Source organism: Bufo gargarizans, chromosome 1 (genome assembly GCF_014858855.1).
Source record: "Bufo gargarizans isolate SCDJY-AF-19 chromosome 1, ASM1485885v1, whole genome shotgun sequence".
In the NCBI taxonomy this organism is placed as follows: domain Eukaryota; kingdom Metazoa; phylum Chordata; class Amphibia; order Anura; family Bufonidae; genus Bufo; species Bufo gargarizans.
Window position 1 is genome coordinate 725,985,363 of NC_058080.1, and position 19,701 is coordinate 726,005,063.

Genomic DNA, 19,701 nt, shown 5'->3' on the forward strand with positions numbered 1-19,701 from the left:
CCCTGCGTCTTATGGGGTGAATGCTGCCGTTTTACATTGCAGTCTGCGATGCTGGACGGGGAGGGAGGATGGGCCGGTGTCATGCAAATGCGCCGGGGCTGGTGTGGTCACTGTACTCCGGCCCCACCGCTCACTCACTTCCTTAATGCCTAAACCTTTTATAATAGCTTTCATTGAAGTTCCGATCCCCTAGCCCCATCTGTACTACGGTACTTACTAAATGTCCTGTAGCAGACTGAGCAGGTCGGTCGGCTGTAACTCACTGTCACGTGCCTGTGCTGCCTACTTCATTCATAAAGTAGGTGGCGCAGGCACGTGACATCAGTGAGTTCCGCCCACCCTGCTCTGCCTGCTACAGGACATTTAGCAAGTAGTACAGATGGGGCTAGGGGATCAGAACTTCAATGAAAGCTATTATAAAATGTTTAGGAAATAAAGCGGTGAGTGAGCGGTGGGGCCGGAGTACAGTGACCACATCGGCCCTGCTGCATTTGCATGACACCGGCCCCTCCCACAGGTATATTAGGGCATATGTGGATGGCACTGTCATGGGGGGGTTTAGATCTGTGGATGGCACTTATAGGGGGGGTAGACCTGTGGCTGACACATAACAGTGCCAGCCACAGATTCCCGCCCCCCATAACAGTGCCAGCCACAGATTCCCGCCCCCCATAACAGTGCCAGCCACAGATTCCCGCCCCCCATAACAGTGCCAGCCACAGATTCCCGCCCCCCATAACAGTGCCAGCCACAGATTCCCCCCCCCATAACAGTGCCAGCCACAGATTCCCCCCCCCATAACAGTGCCAGCCACAGATTCCCCCCCCCATAACAGTGCCAGCCACAGATTCCCGCCCCCCATAACAGTGCCAGCCAGATTCCCCCCCCATAACAGTGCCAGCCACAGATTCCCGCCCCCCATAACAGTGCCAGCCACAGATTCCCGCCCCCCATAACAGTGCCAGCCACAGATTCCCGCCCCCATAACAGTGCCAGCCACAGATTCCCCCCCATAACAGTGCCAGCCACAGATTCCCCCCCCCCATAACAGTGCCAGCCACAGATTCCCCCCCCCCCCATAACAGTGCCAGCCACAGATTCCCCCCCCCATAACAGTGCCAGCCACAGATTCCCCCCCCCCCCCATAACAGTGCCAGCCACAGATTCCCCCCCCCCCCATAACAGTGCCAGCCACAGATTCCCCCCCCCCCCATAACAGTGCCAGCCACAGATTCCCGCCCCCCATAACAGTGCCAGCCACTCTCCATTAAGTCCTTCATTCAGGGCCGTCTGAAATCACCAGAAGGGTGTACCTATAACATGGGCTGATTCTGATCTTTCTGGTGGTGACGAAGACATAGAATCAGGTCAGGAGTTGGGGTCCATTCACACGTCATGTGTTTTTCAGATCCGCAAAACACGGACAGCGGCAATGTGCGTTCCGCATTTTGGCGGCACTATAGAATATGCCTATTCTTGTCTGCAATTGCAGACAAGAATAGGATGTGTTCTATTTTTTTGGGGGATTGGAATTGTGGACCCAGAAGTGCAGGCAGCATATTGTGCTGTCCCGTAGAAATAAATGGGTCCGCAATTCCGTTCTGCAAAATGCGGAAACGACATTGTGGATGTGTGAATGGACCCTTATCGTCTGATTGTCTTCAGATGAAGATTCAGCAGGGAAAGCGTTATTTCCACTGAAAGATACTGAGCCTTTATTAAAAAGCTGTAAAAACCACAATGCAGTTGGAGGTCATAAAAGCCTAAAAATATCTGGGGGAAGGGGGTTTGTTTAAAACTCAGGAAAACTGATCAAAAGACAGCCCAATGATGCCAGAAATCAGGTAGGAGCAGGCTTGGACTGACCCACAGGGGAATCCCCTGGTGGGCCCCTGAGCAAAGTGGGCCCTTAGTCTCCCACCCCCTGCACAAGTGGCACATAACACAGTAGATTTACTGCACTACATACATTTAATGTACAGGACCTCAATCAGCTGATGTTCATATAAAAAAAAAAAACTTGTTTATTTATTATATTTGAATGTATTTGTATGGTGGGCCCCCAAAATAAATTTTACTGGTGGGCCCTAGGCATCCCAGTCTGACACTGGGTTGGAGGAAGACTGTCTCAGTTCTTCCCACCCTGGGGGTCCATTTCTCCGAACAAATGGATCATAAGTGTAATAGAAAACTGATTCCGGCTGGAGTTCCTTTCTTGCCCCCAAATGTTTTTTCACTCAGTTTGCTCCAAAACTCAGGAAAAAGGAAAGCTTTGGAAGCAGAGATTTTTTTTCCTTCTTGGATAAGGGAGTAGTTTGTTCAGTTCCCAAGACAGAGGGGAAAGGGGTTCTATTCACCTTTTATTTTTGGTTCAGAGTTATTTTAAATCTGAAGAAACTGAACAAATTTCTGGTCTACAAGAAATTTTGAATGGAGACTATAAAAAACAACTGTGAGCCTCCTCTTCCAGGATTGCTGGATGGCAAGCCTGGATCTGGAGGACGTGTATTACAACGTCCCAATCATATATATTTTTTCTTATTTATATTAAAACCTTTTATTTTCAATGGTGCATAACAACAATAGGGTACTCTGACCCTTAAATATTACAACATTGGGGTATGCAGACCCCTAAAACAAGTTTGATACAAATGGAGTTCAACTCAACATTTCAAAAGTATTAAACTACTGAAATGTAACTCTCTTACATTGTTGTCGTCACATGCTAGAGGGTTGTAGTAGTAGCCTACCCAAGCGCCCCTTCATCAGTTCTACCAGATACCACTCCATCAAAGAAAATGGTCTCATAATATATTCTATTTCTGCATCTGACGTATGCGATAATAAAGGTTTTCAGTTTCTGAAAAAAATCTGTGTGCGCCTATCCTTGGAGCTCATTATGTCTGATATTTTGATGTGGAACACTTTTTTTTTTTTTTTTTTCCAACTGCTCCAGTACGTGCTCCATTGTTGGTACATCTGATTGTAGCCATCTTTGTAATACATTCCTCTTTACCACCATACTTAACCACCATATTCGTATGGAATAATTGGGGTAGCTGCCTCTTCCCCTCCCTCTCTTCCTAATAGTGAAATAGAGCTGAGGAGTCAAGTCTACTCTACCAAAAGTTTTTAAGAACAGCAGTTTGGGTTCAGGGGAAGTTGCTGCATCTCCAATACAGAGCGCTTCCCTTTGTAGCACAGGCTCCAAGAGTCTTCACCAAAGTGTTGGCAGAATTAGCGGCCTTTTTAAGACTGTCATGAATTACTCTGGTGCCCTATCTGGATGATTTTTTTATAATCTCTCAGTCAAAAGGACTAGAAAAAGATATAAAATTCCTCTGCTCCACATCCTAAGATCCTGGGATGGCTCCCCGTATTCTGTGGATCAAAAATTCCACCTTTCCTCAAAAGCAAGACGCTCCCTGTTGTGGTGGACGATACCAAAAAATCTATCAGCAGGAGTGCTATGGACCAGACCATAATTACTACAGACGCTAGCCCTTGGGGTTGAGGAGCCCACTCCCAAAAACAGATACTGGCAAGGGAGGTGGGATCTGAATATGAGGAAAGCATCCTCCAATTTCAAGGACTTAAAAGCAGTAGAGAGGCCACTGACGGTGGCGCTTCCAGAAATAATAAACAGAAAGATTGTGTTCTATTTGTACAATTCAACAGTGGTGGCCTACATAAACCTTCAAGGAGGAATGAGAGTCTTTTCCCTCCTACATGTATTCCAGGAGATGTTTTGTATAGCAGAGAGAAGAATGCTTATCCTTGCAGCAATCCATCTGAAGGGGAAGGAGAATGTTATACCGGACTTCCTCAGTCGAGTTTTTCCATAAGTCCAGAGGTACAGTCTTCCTACAGTGGATTTTTTCACCTCAAGAGCCAACAGAAAGGTAGAGAAATTTATCTCCCTCGATCATTTGGACAGCCCATCAGCAGTGGATGGGTTAGCTCAGGACTGGAGCCAAGAATTAGGGTACGCCTTCCCTCCAATTTGCCTCAACCCACAAGTATTGAAGAAAATAGAATGCCTTGGTTATCCTGATTGCTCCCAAGAGGTCCTGGTATTCGAATCTTCTGAGGTTGGCAGTACAGCCTCCGTGGGCCCTACCATTGAGAGAGGACCTTCTTTATCAGGGTCCATTAGTTCATCCCAGCCAGGGCCGTCTTTAATATTGATTGGACCCTGGGCAAAAGTTTACTTGGGTCCCCTGGATCCCGCCTTCCCACACCTTAGCAGGCAATCACGCCCTCCACCACATCACACGCACAAAAAATCCACACATCTGGTAGAGTCCAGTGAATGACTGTAAATACTTCCAGTACTGAAGACTCCAGCGGCTCAGGATCAGTGCTCTGGGCTGGAAGTGGGCACCGCTCTGCAGGAAGGAGACCAGGGCTCGGCTCACCCTAGTGTTACAGTGCACCCCACAGTATGCAGTATAGCACCCTATAGTATACAGCACCACACAGTATGCAGTTTAGCACCCCACACTATACAGTACCCCACAGTATATAGTAGAGCAGTATAGCAGCCCACAGTATACAGCACCTCACGGTATACAACACCTCACTGTATACAGCACCCCAAACTATACACGATACAGCCCACCACACTATACAGTACAGCAGTATAGCACTCCCCCCCACTATACAGGCCCCCCACAGTATACAGCCCACCACACAGTATACAGCCCACCACACAGTATACAGGCCCCCACACAGTATACAGGCCACCCCCCCCCCCCACAGTATACAGCCCACCACACAATATACAGCCCATTACACAATATACAGCCCACCACACAATATACAGCCCACCACACAGTATACAGCGCCCCACTATACAGTAGTTTACAGTATATTAACATAACAGCCCCTGTCACCTTTTTTTTACACAAAAAAGCTCCACAGTTAACTTCTGCAACACTCAGTAGGACCTGTGATGACCTCATGGCCATGTGACCAGTAATTGCTAGGTTACTGGTCACATGGTAATGATGTCATTAAGGTCCTAGAGCAAAACTCATTAAGGTCCTAGAATTAAGATCATTAACACAGTACGATCATGATGCCTGTGTAGCCGACAGCCTGACACCCGGGGCAGTAGCTAGCAGGGCTCAAGAGGCAGCTGCCTTGGGCCCCCCAGGAGCAACTGGGCCCAGGGCAGCTGCCCCTTTTGCCCCTTGGTAAAGACGGCCCTGATCCCAGCCTAGAAGTTCTTGAGCTTTCGGCATGGATTTTGAAAGGGAGGTCTGGTCAGGAAGGGAATTGTCGGACAAGGTGGTTTCCACCTTGCTAAAAAGTAGAAAGGAGGTTATCTCTTTAAGTGTCTACAAATACCAAGAATCCTAGATTTTTTGCAAGCAGGGCTAGATAGGAATCTTAACGCTTCCACACGAAAGGTTCAGGTAGCTGCCCTAAGTAATTTTTTTGTTTGTTTATAGGTTAGCTGATCATCTGTGGATTAAAAGATTTTTGTCAGCAGCCTCTAGGTTACATCCTTCCTTAAGACCATTGTCTCCTCCCTGGGATTTGAATACTGTTCTTTCGGCCTTATCTCAGAAGCTATTTGAACCAGTAAATGAGATTTCTATTAAAATGCTCTCCTTTAAAATGGCCTTCCTTCTAGCAATAACATCTGCTAGACGGGTTTCTGAGATTTAAGTGTTTTATGCTTTCCCTCCCTATACCACTTTTTTGGAGGATAAAGTTATCAGACCAATTCCAGCCGAAGGTGGTCTCAGATTTTTCACAGAAGTCTGGATGTGGTTCTTCCCTCCTTTTCCCCAAATCCAGCTAATCCGTCAGAAGAAAAATGTCATTGCCTAGATGTTAGGAAGTGTCTGTTTTTTTTTTTTACCTCGATTCCACTTGTTGGAGGATAGATGAAAATCTCCTAATTCAGTTTCAGGGAAAGTGTAGGGGCCGCAAGGTTTCCACTCGCGTTATTGCTAGCTGGGTAAAGAATGCCATTTCTCTTTCCTATTCTTCCCTTAGTCTGCCCCCTCCAAGGGGGTTTGGGGCCAGGGCCATTGCGACCTCTTGGGCAGAGAGGGCAGATGCTTCTCTTGGCCAGATATGTAGAGCTGCTACCTAGAGCTCTCCCCATACTTTTTTCAGACATTACAGTCTGCATCTTGACTCAGATGCGACCTTTGGGAGGAAAGTGCTAGCTGTAGTCTCCCCCCCCCCTCCTTGCTAATTTTTGGTTTATAGTTTAGTCTCACATGGGTGCCATCATGGGTGAGGAGAAAACAATAACTGCTTTTACCGGTAATTTGTTTTTCTTGAAACCCATGATGGCACCCGAAAAATTTCCCTCCCTAATTTAAAAATAGAGAGTGAATATATTTAGATAGAGCCTCTTTTCCTTGGAAATTTAATTTGGAGGAACTACCGGATGGATTCTCCTCTTTCCACTATTCATTTTGTGTTCTGTCCTTTTAATCCTTCTTGCTTGGTGGTTGGCACACCTCCGGAGTTTGATTTATTATAATCACGAGGTGTGGTGGGGGTGTGAACCATTTTATCTCTTCAGGTTTCCTGTCCCGGATGGGAGGTCCTAGTCGCATGGGTGCAGTCATGGGTTTCAATGGTGGTGGGGGGGAGAGTCTAATCAACCTACCATAGGGCTTGATGCCTCGGGCTTGGGTGGGAGGGCAGAGCGGTATTGCAGTCATGTGCATAAAGGGGTTGTCCCCCCCCCCCCTTTTTATTTTAATACATATATCCTATTGTCAGGATAGGTCATCAATATCAGATCAGCGGGGGCAGACTCCCTAATTTAACACATTATTGTTTGGTAAAACACTGAGGGAAAACTTCAGCTGTTGCGCCTCAGTAAGGAGATCATGTGTAAAACTGGACATTCATGGAGTTAATCCGGGGTATGGAAGCCTCCGCTCTCTGCTACTTGCAGGTGACATCTGGAGGGAGCTTTGCAGAGGTGGCTAGAATACGACCAGCGGGCCTCCTCTGATGTAGTGCAACGCTCTGTGCATGGGATGACGCAGACTGGGCGAGTAGTTCAAGGCAGATGTTGCCCTCTGATGTGAGGTCTGGAGGTAGGAGACTATAAAAAAAAATCATGTTTGAACTGGGGGAAGAAATGAGAGCCTCTCAGTTCTCCACAGTATAATAAGTAAAGGTGGACAGAGGGTATTCTCAGCCAGGATAGATGTACTTAGTCTAACCTAACTCCTACTATTGTGTTTTCCTCTGGTTCAAATGTGGTGATAGTGAAAGACGGCTCTCATAAAAAAAAAAAAAAAAGTTTGCTCAGGTGGGCAGTTTTAGGTGATGGATGTGCGCGCACGTATGTCATTAGACTCTAACAGGCTGTCGGTTCAATAGGACACAAGAGTCATTGTTTTTTCTTCCTGTCCCTGCCTGGTTGGAGGAAGGTTGTGGAGGACTCAAGAAAAGGAAATTACTGGTAAGAGTGTTTTTGGACCAGATTGTGTTTTTGGCTTACAAATAGTGTTGAGTAGGGATGAGCGAACTCGAACTGTATAGTTCGGGTTCGTACCGAATTTTGGGGTGTCCGTGACACGGACCCGAACCCGGACATTTTCGTAAAAGTCCGGGTTCGGGTTCGGTGTTCGTCGCTTTCTTGGCGCTTTTGTGACGCTTTCTTGGCGCTTTTTGAAAGGCTGCAAAGCAGCCAATCAACAAGCGTCATACTACTTGCCCCAAGAGGCCGTCACAGCCATGCCTACTATTGGCATGGCTGTGATTGGCCAGAGCACCATGTGACCCAGCCTCTATTTAAGCTGGAGTCACATAGCGCCGCCCGTCACTCTGCTCTGATTAGCGTAGGGAGAGGTTGCGGATGCGACAGTAGGGCGAGATTAGGCTGATTAACTCCTCCAAAGGACTTCACTTGATTAATCGATCGATCTGCAGCTGTGCATCATTGAGCTGCTGAAATTCAAATGCTCACTCACTGTTTTTAGGCTGCCCAGACCGTTTGTCAGTCACTTTTTTCTGGGGTGATCGGCGGCCATTTTGTGTCTTGTGCGGTGCTGCGACCAAGTGCATCCAAGCTGCGACCAAGTGCATTTAACCCTCAATGGTGTGGTTGTTTTTTGGCTAAAGCCTACATCAGGGTGAAGCTGTCACACCAAGTGCATTTAACCAGCAATAGTCTGTTCATTTTTTGGCCATATACTAAATCAGGGGCAAGCTGCGCCTGTCACCAAGTGCATTTAACCCTCAATGGTGTGGTTGTTTTTTGGCTAAAGCCTACATCAGGGTGAAGCTGTCACACCAAGTGCATTTAACCAGCAATAGTCTGTTCATTTTTTGGCCATATACTAAATCAGGGGCAAGCTGCGCCTGTCACCAAGTGCATTTAACCCTCAATGGTGTGGTTGTTTTTTGGCTAAAGCCTACATCAGGGTGAAGCTGTCACACCAAGTGCATTTAACCAGCAATAGTCTGTTCATTGTTTGGCCATATACTACATCAGGGGCAAGCTGCACCCGTCACCAAGTGCATTTAACCCTCAGTAGTGTGGTTGGTCAAGCTGTGACACCAAGTGCATTTAACCAGCAATAGTCTGTTCATTTTTTGGCCATATACTACATCAGGGGCAAGCTGCGCCCATCACCAAGTGCATTTAACCAGCAATAGTGTGGTTATTTTTTGGCCATATCCCAGTCTAATTCTGTCACTAAATCCATACCAGTCACCCAGCGCCTAAATACTAGGCCTCAAATTTATATCCCGCTAAATCTCTCGTTACCGCTGTCCTGTTGTGGCTGGGAAAGTTATTTAGTGTCCGTCAAAGCACATTTTTTGTTCTGGGTTGAAGTACAATTCCCAATTTAGCAATTTCATAATTTAGTGGTTTCTGCTATATCAGAGCTATTTGAAATCTATCCCTAAAAGGGTATATAATATTCAAGGTGCACATTGGGTCATTCAGAATAACTTCACACACACGCTACTGTGCATTTCCAAGTCTAATTCTGTTAGTAAATCCATACCGGTCACCCAGCGCCTAAATACTAGGCCTCAAATTTATATCCCGCTGAATTTGAATACAATACATTGGGCCAAATAATATTTTTGTTGTTGTGGTGAACCATAACAATGAGAAAAACATCTAGTAAGGGACGCGGACGTGGACATGGTCGTGGTGGTGTTAGTGGACCCTCTGGTGCTGGGAGAGGACGTGGCCGTTCTGCCACATCCACACGTCCTAGTGTACCAACTACCTCAGGTCCCAGTAGCCGCCAGAATTTACAGCGATATATGGTGGGGCCCAATGCCGTTCTAAGGATGGTAAGGCCTGAGCAGGTACAGGCATTAGTCAATTGGGTGGCCGACAGTGGATCCAGCACGTTCACATTATCTCCCACCCAGTCTTCTGCAGAAAGCGCACAGATGGCGCCTGAAAACCAACCCCATCAGTCTGTCACATCACCCCCATGCATACCAGGGAAACTGTCTCAGCCTCAAGTTATGCAGCAGTCTCTTATGCTGTTTGAAGACTCCGCTGGCAGGGTTTCCCAAGGGCATCCACCTAGCCCTTCCCCAGCGGTGAAAGATATAGAATGCACTGACGCACAACCACTTATGTTTCCTGATGATGAGGACATGGGAATACCACCTCAGCATGTCTCTGATGATGACGAAACACAGGTGCCAACTGCTGCGTCTTTCTGCAGTGTGCAGACTGAACAGGAGGTCAGGGATCAAGACTGGGTGGAAGACGATGCAGGGGATGATGAGGTCCTAGACCCCACATGGAATGAAGGTCGTGCCACTGACTTTCACAGTTCGGAGGAAGAGGCAGTGGTGAGACCGAGCCAACAGCGTAGCAAAAGAGGGAGCAGTGGGCAAAAGCAGAACACCCGCCGCCAAGAGACTCCGCCTGCTACTGACCGCCGCCATCTGGGACCGAGCACCCCAAAGGCAGCTTCAAGGAGTTCCCTGGCATGGCACTTCTTCAAACAATGTGCTGACGACAAGACCCGAGTGGTTTGCACGCTGTGCCATCAGAGCCTTAAGCGAGGCATTAACGTTCTGAACCTGAGCACAACCTGCATGACCAGGCACCTGCATGCAAAGCATGAACTGCAGTGGAGTAAACACCTTAAAACCAAGGAAGTCACTCAGGCTCCCCCTGCTACCTCTTCTGCTGCTGCCGCCTCGGCCTCTTCTGCTGCTGCCGCCTCGGCCTCTTCCTCCGCCTCTGGAGGAACATTGGCACCTGCCGCCCAGCAAACAGGGGATGTACCACCAACACCACCACCACCACCTCCGTCACCAAGCGTCTCAACCATGTCACACGGCAGCGTTCAGCTCTCCATCTCACAAACATTTGAGAGAAAGCGTAAATTCCCACCTAGCCACCCTCGATCCCTGGCCCTGAATGCCAGCATTTCTAAACTACTGGCCTATGAAATGCTGTCATTTAGGCTGGTGGACACAGACAGCTTCAAACAGCTCATGTCGCTTGCTGTCCCACAGTATGTTGTTCCCAGCCGCCACTACTTCTCCAAGAGAGCCGTGCCTTCCCTGCACAACCAAGTATCCGATAAAATCAAGTGTGCACTGCGCAACGCCATCTGTGGCAAGGTCCACCTAACCACAGATACGTGGACCAGTAAGCACGGCCAGGGACGCTATATCTCCCTAACTGCACACTGGGTAAATGTAGTGGCAGCTGGGCCCCAGGCGGAGAGCTGTTTGGCGCACGTCCTTCCGCCGCCAAGGATCGCAGGGCAACATTCTTTGCCTCCTGTTGCCATCCTCCTCCTTCTCGGCTTCCTCCTCCTCTTCTTCCACCTGCTCATCCAGTCAGCCACACACCTTCACCACCAACTTCAGCACAGCCCGGGGTAAACGTCAGCAGGCCATTCTGAAACTCATATGTTTGGGGGACAGGCCCCACACCGCACAGGAGTTGTGGCGGGGTATAGAACAACAGACCGACGAGTGGTTGCTGCCGGTGAGCCTCAAGCCCGGCCTGGTGGTGTGCGATAATGGGCGAAATCTCGTTGCAGCTCTGGGACTAGCCAATTTGACGCACATCCCTTGCTTGGCGCATGTGCTGAATTTGGTGGTGCAGAAGTTCATTCACAACTACCCCGACATGTCAGAGCTGCTGCATAAAGTGCGGGCCGTCTGTTCGCGCTTCCGGCGTTCACATCCTGCTGCTGCTCGCCTGTCTGCGCTACAGCGTAACTTCGGCCTTCCCGCTCACCGCCTCATATGCGACGTGCCCACCAGGTGGAACTCCACCTTGCACATGCTGGACAGACTGTGCGAGCAGCAGCAGGCCATAGTGGAGTTTCAGCTGCAGCACGCACGGGTCAGTCGCACTATGGAACAGCACCACTTCACCACCAATGACTGGGCCTCCATGCGAGACCTGTGTGCCCTGTTGCGCTGTTTCGAGTACTCCACCAACATGGCCAGTGGCGATGACGCCGTTATCAGCGTTACAATACCACTTCTATGTCTCCTTGAGAAAACACTTAGGGCGATGATGCAAGAGGAGGTGGCCCAGGAGGAGGAGGAGGAGGAGGAGGAAGAGGGGTCATTTTTAGCACTTTCAGGCCAGTCTCTTCGAAGTGACTCAGAGGGAGGTTTTTGGCAACAGCAGAGGCCAGGTACAAATGTGGCCAGACAGGGCCCACTACTGGAGGACGAGGAGGACGAGGATGAGGAGGAGGTGGAGGAGGATGAGGATGAAGCATGGTCACAGCGGGGTGGCACCCAACGCAGCTCGGGTCCATCACTGGTGCGTGGCTGGGGGGAAAGGCAGGACGATGACGATACGCCTCCCACAGAGGACAGCTTGTCCTTACCCCTGGGCAGCCTGGCACACATGAGCGACTACATGCTGCAGTGCCTGCGCAACGACAGCAGAGTTGCCCACATTTTAACCTGTGCGGACTACTGGGTTGCCACCCTGCTGGATCCACGCTACAAAGACAATGTGCCCACCTTACTTCCTGCACTGGAGCGTGATAGGAAGATGCGCGAGTACAAGCGCACGTTGGTAGACGCGCTACTGAGAGCATTCCCAAATGTCACAGGGGAACAAGTGGAAGCCCAAGGCCAAGGCAGAGGAGGAGCAAGAGGTCGCCAAGGCAGCTGTGTCAATGCCAGCTCCTTTGAGGGCAGGGTTAGCATGGCAGAGATGTGGAAAACTTTTGTCAACACGCCACAGCTAACTGCACCACCACCTGATACGCAACGTGTTAGCAGGAGGCAACATTTCACTAACATGGTGGAACAGTACGTGTGCACACCCCTCCACGTACTGACTGATGGTTCGGCCCCATTCAACTTCTGGGTCTCTAAATTGTCCACGTGGCCAGAGCTAGCCTTTTATGCCTTGGAGGTGCTGGCCTGCCCGGCGGCCAGCGTTTTGTCTGAACGTGTATTCAGCACGGCAGGGGGCGTCATTACAGACAAACGCAGCCGCCTGTCTACAGCCAATGTGGACAAGCTGACGTTCATAAAAATGAACCAGGCATGGATCCCACAGGATCTGTCCGTCCCTTGTCCAGATTAGACATTAACTACCTCCCCATAACCATATATTATTGGACTCCAGGGCACTTCCTCATTCAATCCTATTTTTATTTTCATTTTACCATTATATTGCGAGGCTACCCAAAGTTGAATGAACCTCTCCTGTGTCTGGGTGCCGGGGCCTAAATATATGCCAATGGACTGTTCCAATGTTGGGTGACGTGAAGCCTGATTCTCTGCTATGACATGCAGACTGATTCTCTGCTGACATGAAGACAGATTCTCTGTTACGGGACCTCTCTCCTCTGCCTGGGTGCTGGGCCTAAATATATGACAATGGACTGTTCCAATGTTGGGTGACGTGAAGCCTGATTCTCTGCTATGACATGCAGAATGATTCTCTGCTGACATGAAGCCAGATTGTCTGTTACGGGACCTCTCTCCTCTGCCTGTGTGCTGGGCCTAAATATATGCCAATGGACTGTTGCAGTGGTGGGTGACGTGAAGCCTCATTCTCTGCTATGACATGCAGACTGATTCTCTGCTGTCATGAAGACAGATTCTCTGTTACGGGACCTCTCTCCTCTGCCTGTGTGTGTGCTGGGCCTAAATATATGCCAATGGACTGTTGCAGTGGTGGCTGACGTGAAGCCTCATTCTCTGCTATGACATGCAGACTGATTCTCTGCTGACATGAAGCCAGATTCTCTGTTACGAGACCTCCCTCCTCTGCCTGGGTGCTGGGCCTAAATATATGCCAATGGACTGTTGCAGTGGTGGCTGACGTGAAGCCTGATTCTCTGCTATGACATGCAGACTGATTCTCTGCTGACATGAAGACAGATTCTCTGTTACGGGACCTCTCTCCTCTGCCTGTGTGTGTGCTGGGCCCAAATATATGCCAATGGACTGTTGCAGTGGTGGCTGACGTGAAGCCTCATTCTCTGCTATGACATGCAGACTGATTCTCTGCTGACATGAAGCCAGATTGTCTGTTACGGGACCTTCCTCCTCTGCCTGGGTGCTGGGCCTAAATATATGCCAATGGACTGTTGCAGTGGTGGCTGACGTGAAGCCTCATTCTCTGCTATGACATGCAGACTAATTCTCTGCTGACATGAAGCCAGATTCTCTGTTACGGGACCTCTCTCCTCTGCCTGGGTGCTGGGCCTAAATATATGCCAATGGACTGTTGCAGTGGTGGCTGACGTGAAGCCTCATTCTCTGCTATGACATGCAGACTGATTCTCTGCTGACATGAAGCCAGATTGTCTGTTACGGGACCTCTCTCCTCTGCCTGGGTGTGTGCTGGGCCTAAATATATGCTAATGGACTGTTGCAGTGGTGGCTGACGTGAAGCCAGATTCTCTGCTATGGGACCTCTCTCCAATTGATTTTGGTTAATTTTTATTTTAATTCATTTCCCTATCCACATTTGTTTGCAGGGGATTTACCTACATGTTGCTGCCTTTTGCAGCCCTCTAGCTCTTTCCTGGGCTGTTTTACAGCCTTTTTAGTGCCGAAAAGTTCGGGTCCCCATTGACTTCAATGGGGTTCGGGTTCGGGACGAAGTTCGGATCGGGTTCCGGGATGTTCGGCCGAACTTCTCGAACCCGAACATCCAGGTGTTCGCTCAACTCTAGTGTTGAGTGAATAGAGCTTTAGATCATAGATCCGAAGTCAATTCGTTCGAACACTTCATTTTAATGCTGTATAAAGACCTGTCTCCTTACAGCACTATAATGTACCTTCTCTGTGGAGGCAAAATTCATTTCACCCGAAGTTACGTGAGACTTCGGTCAATGAATTCAGTGTTCTTTTCTAACTCTTTTAAGAGAGCACAAGGCCTTAACCATAAAAGAAAACGAATAGAAATACAATAGAGAACGGAACCACGGATGCGGACAGCACATGGTGTGCTGTCCGCATCTTTTGCGTCCGTCTGGGCCCTAATGAAGTGTTGGGCTACTTTCACACTGGCGTTTTGTCTTTCCATTTGTGAGATCCGTTCAGGGCTCTCACAAGCGGTCCAAAACGGATCAGTTTTGCCCTAATGCATTCTGAATGGAAAAGGATCCGCTCAGAATGCATCAGTTTTCCTCCGTTCTGCCTCCATTCCGCTTTAGAGATGGACACCAAAACGCTGCCTGATCGACTAAACTGAGCCAAATGTAAGTCAATGGGGACGGATCCGTTTTCTCTAACATAATCTGGCACAATAGAAAATCGATCCGTCTCCCACTGACTTACATTGTGTGTGCCAGGACGGATCCGTTTGGCTATGTTACATATACAAACAGATCCGTTCATGACGGATGCATGCGGTTGTATTATTGTAACGGATCAGTTTTTGCAGATCTATGACTGATCCACCCAAAATGCGAGTGTGAAAGTGGCCTTAGAATGAATCTATCTCGGATCACTCAACACTACTTAAGTCTCATTCACACATCCATGCATAAATCCATGAAAAGGTGTTCAGCAGTGATGCCTCCGTGTGCGATCGGTGTGTCGTCCGAGTTTCACTGAATCTGCACAGCTGAAAAATTAGTTTTCAAAGCATCTCTTCCTGAGGGCTCATGCACACAACCGTACGTATTTTGCCGAAAGGAACAGGTGGCCCCTAATAGAACAGTCCCATCTTTGTCCGTAATGCAGACAATAATGGGACATATTCTATCCTTTTGCGGAACAGACACACGTAAATGGAATGCATCGGGAGTAACCTTCAGTGGTTTTTTTTGTTTTTTTTTGCGGATCCATTGAAAGGAAGGGTTCTGCAAAAAAAAAAAAATACAACACAATGGACACGGAAAGAAAATGGGCATGATGGATCCATGAACACGGACAAAATAGAGCACGCATCTGTGGAAAATACTTAAAGCACACGTATGTGGAACAGTGTTGTGTGAATGAGGCTTTACAAATGCTAATGAAAAATACTGAACCAATACTGACTGAGTCAGACATTATGTTCTGGAATTTCAGGTGTGGAGTTTGCAGGAGCTCCGTACAGTATTAGAATGTATTGGCTCAGATGAGCCGAAGTTATTGCTTCGTGAAACTTCACGCAATAACTTCATAAATTAATTTGTACTGTAAAAAAACATTTCCCGAACTCTGGTTCGGTTCCAAGCAATAACTTTGGCTCATCGGAGCCAATACATTCTAATACTGTATGGAGCTCCTGCTCTCTACAGTATTAGAACGAAGTTTTATGCGAATCCCGAAGTCGATTCGCTCATCCCTAGAAGAGATGCTTAAAACACGGATGGCACACGGACGGCAAAAAACAGACACACGGATCCTTCATGGACAGCTTCACGGATGCATCTCTGACCACCTTCTCACGGATTTAAGCATGGACACGGACGCGTGAATAAGGCTTTAGTTATTAGGGTTTAACAAACCCTTCCACTCTAATAAAAAAAAAAAAAAAATTGCTGTGGCTTCAAGGCAGAAATGCTTCAAATTTTTTGTGGATTTAATTTATTGCAATGAATAAAATCCACACAAACTGGTTTCAGTGCATGATGTAAACCTGTGAAAATTACTTGGTGTGACGTCGCCCTCATCCTAAGGCCTCTTGCACATGAACATGTGGCCGTATTGCGGACTGCATACGGCGGTTCGGCAATACACGTGACGCCAGCCATGTGCATTCCGTGTATATGGGTCCGCAAATCCGGTGTGGAACAGAACCACGTAACTGAAGCACTACGGAGTGCTTTCGTGGGTTTCCGTTCTGCAAAAAGATAGAACTTGTCCTATCTTTTTGCGGAACGGATGGATCGCAGACCCCATTCAAGTGAATGGGTCCGCGATCCGCATGAAGCTGGTCAGTGCCCGTGCATTGCGGACCGCAATTTGCGGTCCACAGCACAGGCACGGCCATCACACGTTCGTCTGAAAAAGGCCTTATTCTAATCTATTCATTAATCTGTTACAGTGTAGCGCTTGAATGGATAATAGGTAATTTAGCAAATTCTCTCATTCAAAAAACCTGCATCTTTGTACTCTCTGCTGCCACCAAGTGGTAAATGTCTTGCCATGAGAGCTATACAGTGATCGCTCAAGATGCAATGGCCTCAGGATACAATATTTTTAACATACAATGATCATTTCTGACCCATCATAAGTTGAAACCAGAGTCCTCATACAATGCCTCAGACTCAGATCCAACCAATCAAGGCCACTTCTTTGGTAAAATAGCTTATTAGCTGCTAGTTATCACCTATTCCTGACTGTTATATGTAAGGACCTGTTTTGTCTGTCTTAGTTATCTGCTTATTTTTCTTAAATCATCATTTTCTCTTATCTTGGATGACATTTTGGGACTTTGGAATCGATTACTTAAAGGGAACCTGTCACCAGTTTTATGGTGTCCTAACTAAGGGCAACATAAATAAGTGATTCTCATAGCAAAATGCTGGGTCACTTTGTTTAATTGACCCAGTCAATCTGCCAACATCTTGTATTGAAAAGCTCCAGCTCATAATGATGAGTCCAGAATATTCATGAGCTCCTGACTCTCCCCGCCCACCTGCTGCTGAATGACAGTTATTTTCCATATGAATCAGCAGCAGGTGGGCAGGGGAGTGGCTATAGCTCTGAATTAAATATACGCTGGACTCACTGACATCATGCTGGACTCAAATCAGCTCATTAGCATGTGGCATATTTGTGTGTATATTATGAGGTAACCATCTGTCACACCAGTAAGTGAATACATCTATGGTACTTTTTAGTAGTTAATGATTGTATATAATTAGTTAGATTATAATCAAATATACACATGACAGGTTCCCTTTAACTTACAATGGTTTCAACATACAATGGTCGTCCTGGAACCAATTAATATTGTATCTTGAGGGATCACTGTATTTGGTTATAAAGGCTTTCGGACATTACAGAAAAAGAAAAGTATGAGCTGAAGTTATGTGGAATGTTTTCTCATGCTGTTTGAAGCCTCAGGATCTACAGGCATTAATTTTAAGCACCCCAGTAAATGTTCAAGGCTGCACACCGAGATACTTTTCACTCACACCTATGTCTGCCTCTACGTAACTTCAGCGGATCCACCGCGGCGTCTAAATCTACGCCAGCTCCCTGGCTTTAGATTTAGACTATTTTCTACGCCTAGAGCAGGCATAGAAAATGATGAATGAAACCGGCCTGCCAGACCATTCTCTTTCCCCACCCATGCCAAAACTGCTTTTTTTTTTATAACCACCTCAGCTCCCCTAGCTTAAACCCCCTTAATGACCAGACCACTTTTTACAATTCTGCACTACACTACTTTCACGGTTTATTGCTCGGTCATACAACTTACCACCCAAATTAATTTTACCTCCTTTTCTTCTCACTAATAGAGCTTTCATTTGGTGGTATTTCATTGCTGCTGACATTTTTACTTTTTTTGATATTAATCGAAAATGACCGAATTTTTGCCAAAAAATGACATTTTTCACTTTCTGTTGTAAATTTTTTCAAATAAAACTATATTTCTATATACATTTTTCTCTAAATTTATTGTTCTACATGTCTTTGATAAAAAAAAATGCAATGAGTGTATATTTATTGGTTTGGGTAAAAGTTATAGGGTTTACAAACTATGGTGCAAAAATTTTTATTTACGCACTTTGACTTTCTGAGCACCTGTCATGTTTCCTGAGGTTCTACAATGCCCAGACAGTAGAAACACCCGACAAATGACCCCATTTCGGAAAGTAGACACCCTAAGGTATTCGCTGATGGGCATAGTGAGTTCATGGAAGTTTTTATTTTTTTGTCACAAGTTAGCGGAAATTGAATTATTATTATTTTTTTCTTCTTACAAAGTCTCATATTCCACTAACTTGCAACAAAAAATAAAATTTTACATGAACTCACCATACCCCTCACGGAATACCTTGGGGTGTCTTCTTTCTAAAATGGGGTCACTTGTGGGGTATTTATACTGCCCTTGCATTTTAGGGGCCCTAAAGCGTGAGAAGTAGTTTGGAATCCAAATGCCTAAAAATGCCCTGTGAAATCCTAAAAGGTACTCATTGGAATTTGGGCCCCTTTCCGCACCAGTGTCACACATGTGGTATCGCCGTACTCAGAAGAAGTAGGGCAATGTGTTTTGGGGTGTATTTTTACATATACCCATGCTGGGTGAGATAAATATCTCTGTAAAAGACAACTTTTCCCATTTTTTTATACAAAGTTGTCATTTTACAGAGATATTTCTCTCACCCAGCATGGGTATATGTAAAAATACACCCCAAATCACATTGCCCTACTTCTCCTGAGTATGGCGATACCACATGTGTGACACTTTTTTTCAGCCTAGGTGCGCAAAGGAGCCCAAATTCCAATGAGTACCTTTTAGGAGGGCATTTTTAAGCATTTGGATTCCAGACTTCTCGCGCTTTAGGGCCCCTAAAATGCCAGGGCAGTATAAATACCCCACGTGTGACCCCATTTTGGAAAGAAGACACCACAAGGTATTCCCTCAGGGGCAAGGCAAGTTTATAGAAGTTTTTTTTTTTTTTGCACAAGTTAGCGGAAATTGATATTTTTTTGTTTTTTCTCACAAATTCTCCCTTTCCGCTAACTTGTGACAAAAAGTTCAATCTTTCATGGACTCAATATGCCCCTCAGAGAATACCTTGGGGTGTCTTCTTTCCAAAATGGGGTCATTTGTGGGGTGTTTGTACTGCCCTGGCATTTGAGGGTCTCTGCAATCATTACATGTATGGCCAGCATTAGGAGTTTCTCCTTATATTGAGCATACGGGTAATGAGATTTTTTTTTCCGTTCAGCCTCTGGGCTGAAAGAAAAAATGAACGGCACAGATTTCTTCATTCGCATCGATCAATGTGGATGAAAAAATCTCTGCCAAAAAATGTGCAAAAAAAAAAAAAAGAGGGGAAAGGCGTCTGCCAGGACATAGGAGCTCCGGCCAACATCCAAACATCAATCGATGTGGATGAATAAATCATTGCCGGGATTTTTTATTTATTTTTTTAATATACAAAGTGTTTGTCAAAGCATATGAACACCGCCCCTCAGCTCATAAGCCTCGGCAAACGTATCTTTTACTGCAGAGGAGAAATCTCGCAGCGCTGCATACACGACCTTTGTTTAATCTGACAGCAGCGCAATGCTTCTGCCAGAATGCACATCAGTGCTGCAGCTGGTCGATCG